Genomic DNA, 16,274 nt, shown 5'->3' with positions numbered 1-16,274 from the left:
CTGACTGTGATCAGGCAAATAGAAAAGGAAAATGTAAATAGAGTAGACAGTAATAAGTGACTGAACCATACGTTGTCTAGAGCTCCTTTGGGATTTTTATTTTTGTGTGTGTCAACTTGGCTGAGCTACAGTCTCCAGTTATTTAATCAAACACTAATCTAGGTGTTGCTGCTGGTATAATTAAAACCCCTAATCAATTGACTTTAAGTAAGTGAGATTATCCTGTATACTCTAGGTGGGCTTCATTCAATCAGTTATATACCTTAAAAGCAAGGCTCAAGTTTTTCCAAGAAGAAAACATTCTGCCTGTGGACAGTAGCTCATACACATGGCCATGAGTTTCAGTCTGCACAGGTATTCCCTTCTCCAGATGGCATTCTCTGTGGATTTCAGATGCTCACAATTGTTCTGTAAGCAAATTTCTTGCTATAATATCTGTGTGTGTGTGTGTGTGTGTCTCTGTCTCTCTCTTTTATGTATGTGTGCTCATATGTGTGTGTATATATATACTATGTATAAATTTTATATGTACATTTATTTTGTATATATAAAATCAAGGTTATGCACCTGTCAGAATACACACACACACACACACACACACGTATGTACTAATTTGTATCATATATTTCTGTGTATGTATATACATATATATGTGTGTTTCGGTGTGTGTGTATATAAAATGCTGCCTCTCTGGCTGAGCCTGTACTGATGTCTCTATCTTAAGAAAAGATCTTGGGAGGAGGTGTTTGGTTAGGTTTTTGGAAGAAGGGATGGTTGTTCAGCAGATAGTCGAGATTATGAGGGAAAAATTAGGATTCATAATGAAAGAATTAAATTATACCTGCACGCTCAATATCTTCTTGAGGACAGTATTTATTATTTCACCCCCTAGCTTTGATGAAGCCCATGTAAATAATATAGCAATTGCTGGATCTACACATTGGCCTAGCTGGTGTTACATGAAAAAATGTTTTACAGGGAATAGGGCACTTAATGTTACAACACACTACTGCTTATTTTAAATGATGACACATCACATAATGCAATAGCTTTCTTTTGACTACGGGAAAGACTTCCATCTTTGTTGTTATAAATAATATGGGAAATGGCAGTCACTTGATAGATTTTCCCATGAGCCTTCTGTGCAATTTTTTGACCCATTGATGCTAGTATATATAGATTCATTAACCTAAAACTTAATTCATGAGGCATGGTGGAATGAGCTCTAACTCTTATATCAATTGTCAAAATATGAGTTTGTATCATTAATTTTCAAAAGTTATTTAGAAATCCCCAGGGGTTCCATGAAGCCCACACTGTAGCCATACTTGGTGAGCAATGAGTAGGGATCAAGCAGATCACTTCTATTTATGTAACTTGGAGGTTCGGGGTTAGACTTGAGTTTGAAGTCCAATTCTGCTGTTTATTACCAGAATGAACCATTTAGAAAACTATGTCACAGTATCATTATCTGCAAAAATGCACAAAATATTTTTATTTTTACCAAGGCTGGAGTGCAGTGGTGTGATCTCAGCTCACTGCAGCCTTGACCTCCTGGGCTCAAGTGATCCTCCTACCCCAGCCTCCTGAGTAGCTGGGACTACAGGCATGACCCACTAGGCCTGGCTAATTCTTTTTTTTTTTTAAGAGAAGGGGTTTATCCATGTTCCCTGGGTTGGTCTCACAAACTCTTGGGTTTAGCTAACCACCCACCTTGGAATCCCAAAGTGCTGGGATTACAGGCATGAGCCACCACACCCGGCCACGAAATATTTTTCTAGATTCATGTGCTATATAGATTAAACACAATAGTACAGGCAAGCTTTAAAATAAATGAAATATATTCCCTGTGTTATTTTATAGGACTTCTATAAGCTTTTATTTGTAATGAAAAAGCTGTCTTTCTGGTTCTAAAGTGACATTCATCTATGTAGATTTTTTTTTTTTTTCCAGATGGACTTTTGCTCTTGTTGCAGATCTCAGCTCATTGAAACCTCTGCCTCCCGGGTTCAAGTGATTCTCCTGTCTCAGCCTCCCAAGTAGCTGGGATTATGGTATAAGCCACCATGCCTGGCTAATTTTTGTATTTTTAGTAGAGACAACGTTTCACCATATTGGCCAGGTTGGTCTCGAGCTCCTGATCTCATGGGATCCACCCACCTTGGCCTCCCAAAGTGCTGGGATTACAGGCATGAGCCACCGCAACCGGCCCTATGTAGATCTCTATCATGTGGCGAATCTGTCCATTTTTCCTGTGTTTTGTGTTTTCCTGATATTCCTTCAGTGGGTATTAGGATCACATACATACTATTTCAAAGTTACGGTGATGCATCCAAGATAGTTTTAGGCTCTTCCAAACTCTTGAGAGAAGAGTAAAAGGAAGAGAGCAAGGGAGGAAACAGAGAGGTAAATTAGTTACACAATGACAATAAATTTTTTTTGTGGCCTCCATAAAGCAGAGAGAGCCCCACTTCTCTGTTGTTATCAGGGCCATGATGAATAATCTTTGGCCATATTGTAGAAGATAAATAGAGGTCCCATTTCCTCTTGAGAACTAACTACATAGGTTGACATCAGAGGGATTTGCTGGATCTGCATGAGAGAGAATTTCCAAGCCTGTTTATTTTTAAGCTGTTTATGCAAAGGGAAGGTGATATGTCCATCAGAAGAGTGAGGCATGCTGCATTAAGGCAAGGCACAAAGTTGCCACAGCTCACAGCAGCAAAATTTTCTTTCTTGCTCTTGCTCTTCTTTCCCATGCATAGGTTCTAGGACAAGGAGATTCTGCGTGGGGGCTCCCAGTCATTCTCCTTATGAACAAATGCAGGCACAACCTCCAAAGTAGGAGAGAAATGTGGAGACTTACTTGCCAGCTCCCACATTTCATGGTGAATATGACTCACAGAACACTTAACCTCAAGGGATCAGGGAAGGGCAAGCACGTGTGTCCACAAGGCACTGAATACTGTGAGCAATTCTAACACAATGGTAAATATTTGTGTATCTAAATACAGAAAAGAGGTTAGTGAAAATATAGTGTAAAAGATAAAAAATGGTACACCTGTACAGGGCACTCACCATGAATGGAACTTGCAGGACTGGAAGTTGCCCTGGGTGAGTCAGTGAGTAAGTGGTGAGTGAATCAGAAGGCCTAAGATGTTACCATATACTGCTGCTTTATAAATCCTGTATGCTTAGGTTACACTACATTTATTTTAAAAACTTTCTTTAAATAATAAATTTACCTTAGCTTAATATAGCTTTTTAAATATATATATTTCAATACATTTCGGAGTACAAGTGGTTTTTAGTGACTTGAATGAATTGTATAAAACTTTTACCATATCCATAACCTGAATTGTGTACATTGTACCCAATAGGCAATTTTTCATCCCTTACTTCCCTCCCCACTCCCCTCCTCTGAGTCTCTGAAGTCCATTATATTACTCTGTATGCCCCTGTGCACACATGGCTTAGTTCCCTCTTATAAATGAGAACATACCATATTTGGTTTTCTATTCCTGAGTTACATCTCTTAGGATAATGGCCTCCAGTTTCATCCAAGTTGCTGCAGAAGATATTATTTCATTCTTTTTATGGCTGAGTAGTATTCCATGGTATAAATACACCACATTTTCTTTATCTGCTCATTGGCTGATGATGGGTACTTAGGTTGATTCCATATCTTTGCAATTGTGAATTGTGCTTCAATAAAAATATGTATGCAGGTGTCTTTTTTATGCAATTACTTCTTTTCCTTAGGAAGATACCCAGTAGTAGGATTGCTGGATCAAGTAGATCTGCTTTTAGTTCTTTGAGAACTTTCTATATTGTTTTCCATAGTGTGATAAACTACAAGATTGTAACAGGTATGATATCACCAGGCAATAGGAATTTTCCAGTTCCATTATAATCTTACGAGGCCATCGTTGTATATGCAGTCCATATATCATTGACTGACTGTATTTAACACTTTATCTCCGTGTGATAAAATACTGTTCCATATTTCAGTTGAAGGAATGCTTTTTTTCATCCTGCAATAACTTCTGAACACTGTGACTTACTTTTTGTTGGAGGGCTTGTGAATGAAATCTTTACATTTCATTAATTCCAGTTGAATGTTTCTAAGTATAATTCTTACCATTTTTGTTTCATGCTTGTGTATTATTCAGTTTCAAATCAAACAGCAGATAGTACCTATGGAATGGAACACACAGAGAGAGAGTACACTGGATATTTGTTCTGGTGATAAAACAGAAAATTCTTCGTAATGTTCATTTGATCACCACTCATTGACATGACAGTTCAGTCATTAAACATCAAAAATCAACAAAGTATATTCTAACTGTATGATATTTTATTGTTTGGACAGTGATAAAAATAATCTTGGCCAGTGGCTCATGCCTGTAATCCCAGCACTTTGGAATGCCGAGGCGGGTGGATCACGAGGTCAGGAGATCAAGACCATCCTGGCTAACGTGGTGAAACCCTGTCTCTATTAAAAATACAAAACTTAGCTGGGCGTGGTGGTGGGCGCCTGTAGTCCCAGCTACTCAGGAGTCTGAGGCAGGAGAATGGTGTGAAACCAGGAGATGGAGCTTGCAGTGAGCTGAGATCGCGCCACTGCACTCCAGCCTGGGCGACAGAGCAAGACTTCATCTCAAAAAAAAAAACAAAAACAGAAACAAAAAAAAAAAACAAAAAAAAACCAGAACAAAACAAAAAAAATCTCACACTTTATGAATAATTTTACAAAAACTTGTAGGGGTCAACTCAGTTGACAGGAATCCAATGTAGATAAGTGTTTCTGTCATGTAGATTGTGTTTTAATTATTTACAATATCATTATGCAGAAAGCAGAAGAAAGTAAATCATAGTCTTCTTTGCATTAATATATACATTTGAAGTCATAACAAGATTATCTCCTCCTGCCTAACTTGCTAGTCTATATGCTTATAGACTTTAAAAGAAAATTTAAATCTGATTAATTGAAGTATGCATTTGTCTACAGAGAGTATAGCATCAGCGCCTGCATGGACTGTGATACAGTCTGGATATTTGTCCTTGCTCAAATCTCATTTTGAATTGTGATCCCCAATGCTGGAGATGGAGCCTGGTGAGAGTTATTTGGATCATGGGGGTGGATCCCTCATGGCGTGGTGCTGTCTTCATGATAGTGAGTGAGTTCTCGCCAGATCTGGTCATTTAAAAGTGTGTGACACCAACCACCCCACTCCCACTCTCTCTTGCCTGCTCCCCCTTCACCTTCTACCATGATTGGTAGGTTCCAGAGGCCTCCCTAGAAGCTGAGAAGATGCCAGCAGCATGCTTCCTATAAAGCCTGCAGAACTATGAGCCAAATAAACCTCTTTTATTTATAATTAACCTTGTCATTAAAGGTATTTTCTAGTCAAATAAAGGTACTTCTTGTTTATACCTTTATGTGATGATGGCCTCAAAGATGATAATGGAACTGGAAAATTCCTATTGCCTGGTGATGTCATACCCATTGGGATGTTGTAGTGTATCACATTATTCATGTGTTTGTGGTGATGCTGGTGAGAGCACAATGAATACACCGCCAGTTATATAAAAGCAAAGCACACACAATTATGTATAGTACATAATATTTGAGAATGATAACAAGTATTTAGTATTTTATAGTCAAATGAAGGTATTTACAGCAGTGCAAGAATGGACTAATAGAGACCAAGTGTGGTCTTCTTTCCCACAGAATCAAATATAAACACTGGTTCTAGTGTCAATTTTCTTTCTTTTTTTTTTTTTTTTTGAGACAGAGTCTCGCTCTGTCACCCAGGCTGGAGTGCAGTGGCGCAATCTCGGCTCACTGCAAGCTCCGCCTCCCGGGTTCATGCCATTCTCCTGCCTCAGCCTCTCCGAGTAGCTGGGACTACAGGCGCCTGCCACCACGCCCGGCTAATTTTTTGTATTTTTAGTAGAGACGGGGTTTCACCGTGGTCTCGATCTCCTGACCTCGTGATCCGCCCGCCTTGGCCTCCCAAAGTGCAGGGATTACAAGTGTGAGCCACCGCGCCTGGCCTCTAGTGTCAATTTTCTTAATCACCAACTAACACTGTGTGATGAGGGAAGCTTAGAGAATAGTAGAGCATTAAATCCACCTCAGGTGAGAGAAGTGAAACTAAGAGATGATGCCCTGATTTACCCACTGAGTTCATGGGTCTAGAAGGCTAACTGTATCCTTTTGAAAATACTGATGCTGGAAGTGATTCCTAATTGCAAACTCAGGAAAGCCACAATGCCTGATTGCCAATAGTCTTTATTATTCACTCCATTAGTGAAATCTGTATTTCTAGAATGTCAGACAGAAGAGTTGAACCCTACTTATATTTGCCAAATAAATTTTAATACATTAAAATAATTATATAGACTAGCATATTGTTTTTATGCTAATCTCTTCTTTCTTCATATTCACAAGTTACATTCATTCTCAAGCATATGAAAATCTGAATCATTGGTGCGTTTATTTCAAAATGAAACTTTCTTATGCACTCAGGGTATGTCTACAAATCAGATCAGATCTCACATTTTGTTTTGAAACCAACTCTATCTTTATGCTCTGCCAGCATTAGCAGTGAGTGGTTGCATAGTCTTTCAATGATGTGAAAGCAGCGTGGTGAGATTGAAGGAGCAGTGGTGACAAGATCAATTAGAAAGGCACCATTGCATCTTTGTTCTAGACACAATATATCTTCCAAAGTAATCCCATACTGCAAAGGCATCACAAAGTCTTTGTCCACTTATTCAGAGAGGCAACATGGCTCAGTGGTTTGAAATAACAGGCTTGAAGATCAAGGACTGTGAGTTCGAATGTTATATTTAAAAAGAAAAGCAAAAAATGTTGCTTGGGCTTTTTATACCTTTAAAATGCTTCTTTAATATCAGGTCCCATTTATTCTTTCCTTTTTTGTTATTGTTCAGGTGGCATTTATCATTGGGTCATGGATACAAAAGTAAAAGTCAGGGCTGTCCCAATGACTAAAAGACACCATACGAGCATACAGAGATGGAATTTGCAGAAGCATTGGCCTCCTCCTTGTTTGATTAGCACCTGAAAGATTTTCAAAATAGTTGAAAAGTAAGTATTGGTTTAGTAGAAGGAACTGGATGCAATTAAGAGAGAAGGATCAGAAATCTGTGGTAAAAACAGTGGGCTATTGCAAAATTAAAACTGTGGGGCTGTTTATTTAATGCTAATTTAAATTGGGGGGGTCTGCCCCAAAGGAGATGTATATTTTCTTCTGTATTTCTCTAATATTTTTAGAATAAGTTATTTAAATATCAAACGCCTTTTTCAGATTACGTGCAAATTTTAGTGTTTTACTGACTAATATCTGCAATCATACATTATTTTTTCTTCTTCATGCTTGATGTGTTATTTCAACACTCTAAATTTCATCAAATTAATAGTGAAGAAACTACTCAGTAACGGCATAAATTGAAATAGAGCCAATAAATGCTCAGGAAAAATTAGGTTCCATGGTTTCTGATGGATCAGATTTGTAATACTACTCTATTTATAAAACCAGGCCAAAGCACTTTCTTCCTCCAATAATTCCTACAGAGAGTAGGTATCCTGCTGATATCCTACAGATAGTTGGAATTGTTTACAAAATCATAACATGTATTGTGCAAGATATGAGAGGGGTCAATGATAGGAGGAGGAAGGCTTTGCATCTCCAGCCCTCTGGCACGTACATCGTCCTTCACACCATGGTTCTGAGGGCCCAGCTCTAGTCTGAGCTCAGGGAAGAGAAAAGTTGAGTTTTGAACTGATAATTACATAGAAGTTTTAAAACTGGGTGGGACTGAAACTGGTTATACCTTAATGAAATGATTACACTTGCCTATTTCCCCACCAGACTGTTCATTCTTTATTGTTGGGCACCATATTGTTTGCTGTAAATCCACAAGGTCTTTCAAGACTTTTCAGCCTATAAAAGTGGTGGAGGAGAGGGGAAAATGAGAGATTGTACCCCCTTCCTCTGGAGATTGTTTGGAAACAAGTTGGAGGCTTTTAGTTTTCTTTTTGGTTGGTACAATGACTGGGGGATGCTCAAGGCATTTGGTTGGTGAGGAACAATTATTCTAAATGGCCTGCAAGGCAGTGCCTCACAGTGAAGAAATAAATGGATGAATGAGTGAATGAATTTTTCCATTGTTTCTATAATAAATATAATAAAAATTTTTCCAATGATAGAAAATATGGTTTCCAGAACAAATAAAAAGATATTTTAAAGTCTTCAAAACTCAAATATTTAATATAAAAATAAAGCCCCTGGTAGAATTTAGCTGTGAATGGGAGAAAATTTTTGCAATCTATTCATCTGACAAAGGGCTAATATCCAGAATCTACAAAGAACTTAAACAAATTTACAAGAAAAAAAACAAATAATCCCATTAAAAAGTGTGTAAAGGATATGAACAGACACTTCTCAAAAGAAGACATTTATGCAGACAACAAACATGTGAAAAAAAGCTCATCATCGCTGGTCATTGGAGAAATGCAAATCAAAACCACAATGAGATACCATCTCATGCCAGTTAGAATGGTGATTATTAAAAAGTCAGGAAACAAACAATGCTGGAGAGGATGTGGAGAAATAGGAACACTTTTACACTGTTGGTGGGAGTGTAAATTAGTTCAACCATTGTGGAAGACAGTGTGACGATTCCTCAAGGATCTAAAACTAGAAATACCATTTCACCCAGCAATCCCATTACTGGGTATATTCCCAAAGGATTAAAAATCATTCTACTATAAAGACACATGTACACATGTGTTTATTGCAGCACAGTTCACAATAGCAAAGACTTGGAACCAACCCAATTGCCCATCAATGATAGACTGGATAAAGAAAATGTGGCACATATACACCATGGGATACTATACAGACATAAAAAAAGGATGAGTTCATGTCCTTTGCAGGGACATGGATGAAGCTAGAAACCGTTATTCTCAGCAAACACAAGAACAGAAAACCGAATGTGTCCAGAGTTAGTTCTTTCTGGTGGGTTCTTGGTCTCACTGACTTCAAGAATGGAGCCGCGGACCTTTGCAGTGAGTGTTACAGCTCTTAAAGATGGTGTGTACGGAGATTGTTCCTTCTGACGTGTCTGGAGTTTCTTCCTTTCTCTGAGTTATGGTAGATGTCATTGAATTATTCATGGGCTTTTTCCTAATTCTCCTTAGTTTTTCTAGAACACAGATCAATAGATGTTTGAGACTCCAGTCCCCATGATCTCAGTTGAGGTCCCAGTGGGGATCCATACTGGGGACAGCTTGCTGACCGGTAGGGAATTTGTTCCTTTCCTCAGTTGTCATTCTATCATTTACTTGACTAAGATACCAGGTATCTCCAAACTCTCAGGGTGCAGCTAAAGCCACATTCTTTTCATTAAAGTCCAGGGTTTGACCTAATAGCATGACACCTCTCCAAGTGAGATTGAAGGTTTGCCCTAGACCCTGTAGGACATCTATATACCTATCAGGATTATCTGAAAACTTCCCCAGGTTTGCCTTGATCTGCTTTAAATCAGAGAGGGAGAAAGGGACATGTACCCAGGTTGGGCCCAATTCCCCTCCCCCTACAGCTTGAAGGGGACACAACTGATAGCCAGGGGGGTTTTGTGGTCCCTTGGAGATTTCTTTGCTTGTTTCCTTCTGGGTAGGGGAGATTAGAGGAGGCTTATCATTAATAGAAAGGGGAGCTATAGGGAAGCTAGGATACGGAGGTAAGCTGAGACGTCCTCTTGTGGGTTATAAATTGCAAGCTTTGCATAGTTGTGGATCCTCCTTCAATGAAAAGAAAGCTTCGACATAAGATATTTCACTCCATTTGCCTTCCCTCTTACAGAAAAGGTCAAGCTTCAGGATTGTATTGTAATTATACTTCCCTCAGTTGGCCATTTTTCCCCATCAGAGAGAGAATATTGGGGCCAGGCCACAGTGCAGAAAAAAAGTGAGCTGCCCCTTTTTCAGGGTTTGTGGGTCAAATTGGTCCCAATGGCTTAGGATACATTGCAAGGGTGAGCCTGTTGATGCCTGAGTGTTTCCCATCTGAAAGAAAAAAAATGCATGCGGTTTTGGTTTGTTTGTTTCCCAACCCCTGCCCAAGAACCTGCAATGGTCCCTGGACCCTGCTGATCGGAATAGTTGCGCTCACTGACGCAGCAGCAGAAACACTAGTTTTCTTCCTAGACCATGAGGTGGAAATGAGGAAGTTTGGATTCAGTGGCCCTTACCAATGCCTTCTTGAAAACCTACACCCTTGCCTGTTCTCCTAGACCACAAAAAGGACCGAGAAAAGTCAGATTTAGTGGCCATTACCTACGCATTCTCAAAAACCTGTTAGAGTCATAAGCATTCTCCTGTTAGCATTGGGACCTTTCCAGTGTCCTATAAAAATGTTATGCCCCAAAAATGAAGTGGAGGGCTATACCCTGAGGGAGAGAAGGGATCTCCATGGTCAGAAGATTGATGCCTTTTGTCCTCATTTCTCATCATATGGATAGGAGGGATATCATTTCTGAGGCTCCCCATATCCTAGCTTCAGGAATAGCTTTTGTTAGGCCTGCTAGTCTGAGAAGGGATCCTAAAATTCCAGATAGTCCCCCCCTCAGTGGGGCTTTAGGCAAAAATTATGTCTTTCTGATTGCTGAGCCTGGGTGCCTAAAGAAGGGAACAGAGTCCTGAGGTTTACACTAGAAATTATTCTTATAGGAGAAACTAGAAAAGTACCAGAGACAGGGAGTGGTCTTTAGAAGCAGGATTAGCCTCAGAGAACAGAGGCAGGAGGAAGTTTGTCTGACAGGCATTAGGACCAAGGTGGCAAGGGTCAGGATAGATAGGATAGATGGGCGAGTCACGCTTGGACGACGTGACTTTGAGAGTTTCACTCATGGCTACAGAGTCAACCAACTTTTTGTCGGGACCCCAGAGCTGAATGGCTTTCCTCTCTGTCCACCCTCGGCTCAGCCCAGAAGTACAGGAAAAGCACAAGCTGGTTCCAGGCAATCCAACGCTCCCAACTCTGAAGAGTCAGGGGTTGTTAGAGAGCCCTTTCCCAGAAAGCCTGACACCCATGTCTTTAGTTTGGTGGTCGCACTAGTTGTTTTAACTGGCCAGCAGTTGCCTGGTATTTAGCCCTTGAATTCTAAGGAAAAAGAGGACAGAATAGCAAGTGAAAGGGGTCCAGTGGTACTCACTGCTTGGTGATGGTCCCTTTGTGGTTGACAAGATGTGTCCAGAGTTGGTTCCTTCCAGTGGGTTCTTGGGCTCACTGACTTCAAGAATGAAGCCACATTCTTGATGTGAACACTCACCTTCACAGTGAGTGTTACAGCTCTTAAAGGTGGCACGGACCCAAAGAGTGAGCAGCAGCAAGATTTACTGTGAAGAGCGAAAGAACAAAGCTTCCACAGTGTAGAAGGGGACCTGAGTGGGTTGCCACTACTGGCTGGGGTGGCCAGCTTTTATTCCCTTATTTGTACCCACCCACGTCCTGCTGACTGGTCCATTTTACAGAGTGCTGATTGGTGCATTTACAATCCTTTAGCTAGGCACAGAGTGTTGATTGGTGCGTTTTTACAGAGTGCTGATTGGTGCATTTACAATCCTTTAGCTAGGCACAGAGTGTTGATTGGTGCGTTTTTACAGAGTGCTGATTGGTGCATTTACAATCCTTTAGCTAGGCACAGAGTGTTGATTGGTGTGTTTTTACAGAGTGCTGATTGGTGCATTTATAATCCTTTAGACACAGAGCGTAGATTGGTGCATTTTTACAGAGTGCTGATTGGTGCATTTACAATCTTTTAGCTAGACACAGAGCACTGATGGGTGCATTTACAATCCTCTAGCTAGACAGAAAAGTTCTCCAAGCCCCCACTCGACCCAGGAAGTCCAGCTGGCTTCACCTCTCACAAACACTGCATGTTCTAACTCATAAGTGGGAGTCGAACAATGAGAACACGTGGACACAGGGAGGGGAACATCACACACCAAGGCTTGTCAGGGGGTGGGGGGGAATAGAGGAGGGATAGCATTAGGAGAAATACCTAATGTAGATGACAGGTTGATGGGTGGAACAAACCACAGTGGCACATGTATACCTAGGTAACAAACCTGTATGTTCTGCACATTTACCCCAGAACTTGAAGTATAATAAAAGAAATAAAGCCACACCTTGTATGGATCAAAAAGGTAATCTACTTTGCCATCTTCTGCAGTCCCATTTTAATGTAAATGTTTGTTTGTTTACTGGAAGACAGCATATTTTTAATCAACTAAAAATACAAATTCTCTCCTTTCACTGTACCTCTCCAAGGATCTCCTCATAGTATCTCTCACACATACAATGTCCTAGGAATAAAACTGATCCAGTGTGCCCCTCCCTTTCCCATTTAACCTCTCTCTCTCTGTCACTCCCCCCCCACTTCTGTGCTATCTTCAATAATCCCAAATCTAACATGCGTGTGTGGTTGCTATTAGGAGAGTGCAGATCCAAATAGAAGTATGCTCCGTGTTTTATTTTTGTTGCACGACGCATTCAGCTTATTGCATCTGCATGATTGCTGGAGCCTCTGAGAATGCTAATTTTCCATCTTATTCTTCTTAGCAAAATATGCTCAAGGAAGAATGTAGCTGCCCAACCCATGGGAAAATCAGAAGATAGAATCGGGAAGCTGAGAGGGTTAAGGTCTCTGTAGCAAAGTTGCTAGTATCTTCTGTGAAGTGTCAATGTCTTGGTATTCTTTTTTTCCCTACCAAAATTGTGCACGTATGTGACTCCAGCTTTCCTTACAAGGGGGTTGTGACCCCCTGCGGGCCTCCATCTGTCTGCCTGGAACATGTGGTCTCATCAGTGTGGCAGTTTACTGTGGCTAGAGCTCATTAGAGAATGTGCTGACATTGACTACCGGCCCCTACGTTCAATTCTTTTCTTGAGGCTCCTTGTCTTATACATTGAGGGAATCTGGGGTATAAAAAAAGAAAACAAAATTTCATGTGCTTTAAGAGACTCTGATACAAAAACGTAAATCACAAGTGGCTCAGGGATAGGAGATGGTGTGACTTCTGAAGCTGAACTTGAATAGAAGATAAGTCTATTTTAAACATTTCTTTGTTACAAAATATTCAATAGACCTTTCCCCTTGACCAAAAGCTACCACCTCCAACTCCAAATAAATAGGTAAGTATCTGGGTATTCTCAAAGTATGTCAACTTAAAGTGTTTTTTTTTTTTTTGTCAGAATCTGAAAATCCATATTTTTAGTCACATCTGATTCAAAGCATGACTAGAAATAGCATGAGTGCTGACATACTGGGACATTTTAATTCCTAAAACTTCCAGCTGGAAATTCAGCAAAAACTATTCTCTTGGCACTTCCCAGGAAACGTTGCAGTTTCAGAGCAGAAGGTGAATCAGAATAAAGATTGGGGGATGCACCACCACCACCACTAAAATGACAGTAACAAAAAACAGCTATTGAGATGTTTTGGTATCAGAGATTCAGCTTTTATTTTATTGTATTTTATTTTTTAAGTTGCAGCAGGAGAGCTGTCTCAGTTCCTGAGACTACAGGTGGATAAAAACAGATTTTGGGAAAGGTGGAAACTTTCTTACTTCCTGGTTAGAAAAACCAGCACCAGATGGAACATTTCCCATTATCCTAAAACCTTTCATTCCCTGCGCATGTGTCCCTGGACGGCCCTCACCAGTGAATTTGCATTGCCCCTTGGTGTGTAAGGCCTCCCCAAACACATTTCCTCCTTCCCCACAAAGCGTCCTGCTGGAGACAGCACGTTGGCTTCCTTTACAGCTCACGAAAGCTCTCCTCCCAGCCTCCCTGACCACTGGCTGTTCTCCATGCTCTGACAATTACAGCCCATAGCTGGATTTTCTAAGAAGAATCCAGGTTTTCAATGCTCTGTTCTCCTTGTTGAAAACTGCATGTGTACACGGTATAGCACAAGCCCTGATGGTTACTTTGTATGCTAGAATCCCAATCCCAATATTTATTAGACCCAGCTCCTTGCCTCTTTCGGATGCTTGAGAAATCTTCAAGTAGCATTGTACTCTGTAAGTTTGCCTTTGCAATATTGTCCTGTCTGTGCATTTGCAAGTAGACTTGAGCCTGACCTCTCTGTGTGTATCTGTGTGTGTGTGAGTGCATGCCTATGTGTGTGTCTGTGTGAGTGTATGTGTGTGTGTCTATATGTAAGTAGGTGCATGTCTGTGTGTGTCTGGGAGTAGGTGCATGTGCGTGTGTGTGTGTGTATATCATGAATGGGTGCAAGTCTGTGTGTGTGAGTGAGTGGGTGTCTGTGTGTATGTGTGTGTATGTGTTTATGTGTGGTGAATAGGTGCGTGTCTGTGTGTATGTGTCTATGGTGAATGGGTGCATGTCTGTGTGTGTATATATATATGTGAGTGGGTGGGTGAGTGTGTGTGTGTGTGTGAGTGCATGTCTGTGTCTATGTATAAGTGAGTGAGAGCGTGTCTGTGTGTGTGTCTGTGTGTGTCTGTGTGTGTGTGTCTGTGTGTGTGTGTCTGTGTGTGTGTGTGTGTGTGTGTGTATGTAGCAGGGAGTAGAGGAGCTTGGACTGGGGGTGAAACATGATAGAATATAATACATGGAGGTGTCACGGGGGTTTTCTATAAGATTATCTGGTGAAGTGAAATGTCACAGAGCTCCCAAAACAAATATACTTCTCCAACCAAACACATCAATTGCTCAGTGAAGTCCTGTTTTCTGTCTAGGGAAGGGGGAACATTTCCCAGCGGGGTAAATCGTAATGGATCACGTGACGAGATAGCACAGTGGTTTCCTTAGGAGGAAATGCTCTGGAAAATTAACACTTTTCGGTGATACACAGAACACGACCCCCCATCCTTTGCCCTAGAAGGGAGAAGGCGCTCTGCAGGCAATACAGGCTATGCGGAATCTCTCCAGTAACCATCCCTCTAATGTGGCAACGCCACTGCTACCCTGAGCTCCGAGAGCGCGGGGCTAATTGTACGCTGTCAGATGGTAGGTGTGTCCGTGGTACGGTTTTAAGAGGCACATCAGTGCAGCTTTATACAACATAATAGGCGCTGATTAGGCAGCCGCGTGGCGTGGCAGCAGCGTGTGAGCCGCAGACTGTTAGCTGCTCGCGCTGGGGCCCACTTGAGCTGCAGAAACACACAATGGTGCCTGGGGAGATGGTGGCTGCAGCTCCAAATCTTTTCTTAGGGGATTAGCTCTGGCTCTGCGGAAGGGTGGGGCAGGAGCAATTGCAGAATTCCCCTGCAAGGCCTGGCAGACGACCAAGGGTGACATTCTGGTCAGCTCTGACTCCGACCTGAGTGAGACCCTTTTGTCTGCTGCACTCCCTACAGTGGGAGATTCTGCACCTGCGTGGGGTCCAGCAAGCCCGGCAGGCCAGCCTCCTATTCCCAGACAGCCTGTATATATAGGCTGCGCACAGTGTGTGATGATCGTGGAAAGCAGGGCTGTGGAGCTTTGCTGTTACTGCTGACAATATTTCCTGCCTCCCCGTCATGTTCTAACCCCCTGTCTCTCGTGGTACCAGTGCCCAGCTGCAGACCAAGGCTGGCTTTCCTCCTCGTGTTTCCTTTACGCGATGTCACCAATCCCCAGTGCTTGCTCCGTAAACGGTTGGGGGTTTGTTTTGTTTTTGTGTTTCTGAGTCACACCCTGCTATCTATTTCCAGAGTTACACCCCTAAGCCGGCCCCCCACACCCTCAAGCCAGGATTCCAGACCCAGAACCTACAGCTGCCAGAACAAAATGCCTTCAACAGCAAGTGTCAATTCTGCTGTGACCTGCACTTAGGCTGTCCAGCAATGACCTGCTCCCTTCCACCACCCCGTCTCATCTCTCAGTAATTCCCTAAACAGAGCTTCTAGTGCTGATGGAAGGGGCTGTCTTTCTCTCTTGTACCTATAGTTTGCTTTCTTTCCATTTTGTACCTTTGCCCTCGTTTCTGTATTCTACCCTTGGAATATTCTTTATTTTACCTTCCGTAAAAGCTACGAGGTGCACTATCTACTCAAGATTTGTCTCTGTTAAAATCATCTTTCCTGACAGTCATTTTGTTTAGATTATGGGCTGGAAACTTGTAGACTCTCAGTGCCTCAGTGGCTAAAAAGAAAAGCCCTGGCCCCAGGTAAATCCAGGTTAGAATCCTGGGTCTGCAGGAGACAGAGGTTACAGTGAGCCGAGATCACG

This window comes from Nomascus leucogenys, chromosome 9, assembly GCF_006542625.1.
Source record: "Nomascus leucogenys isolate Asia chromosome 9, Asia_NLE_v1, whole genome shotgun sequence".
Classification (NCBI taxonomy): domain Eukaryota; kingdom Metazoa; phylum Chordata; class Mammalia; order Primates; family Hylobatidae; genus Nomascus; species Nomascus leucogenys.
The sequence above is the reverse complement of the archived record's forward strand: the minus strand, read 5'-3'. Positions refer to the sequence as shown.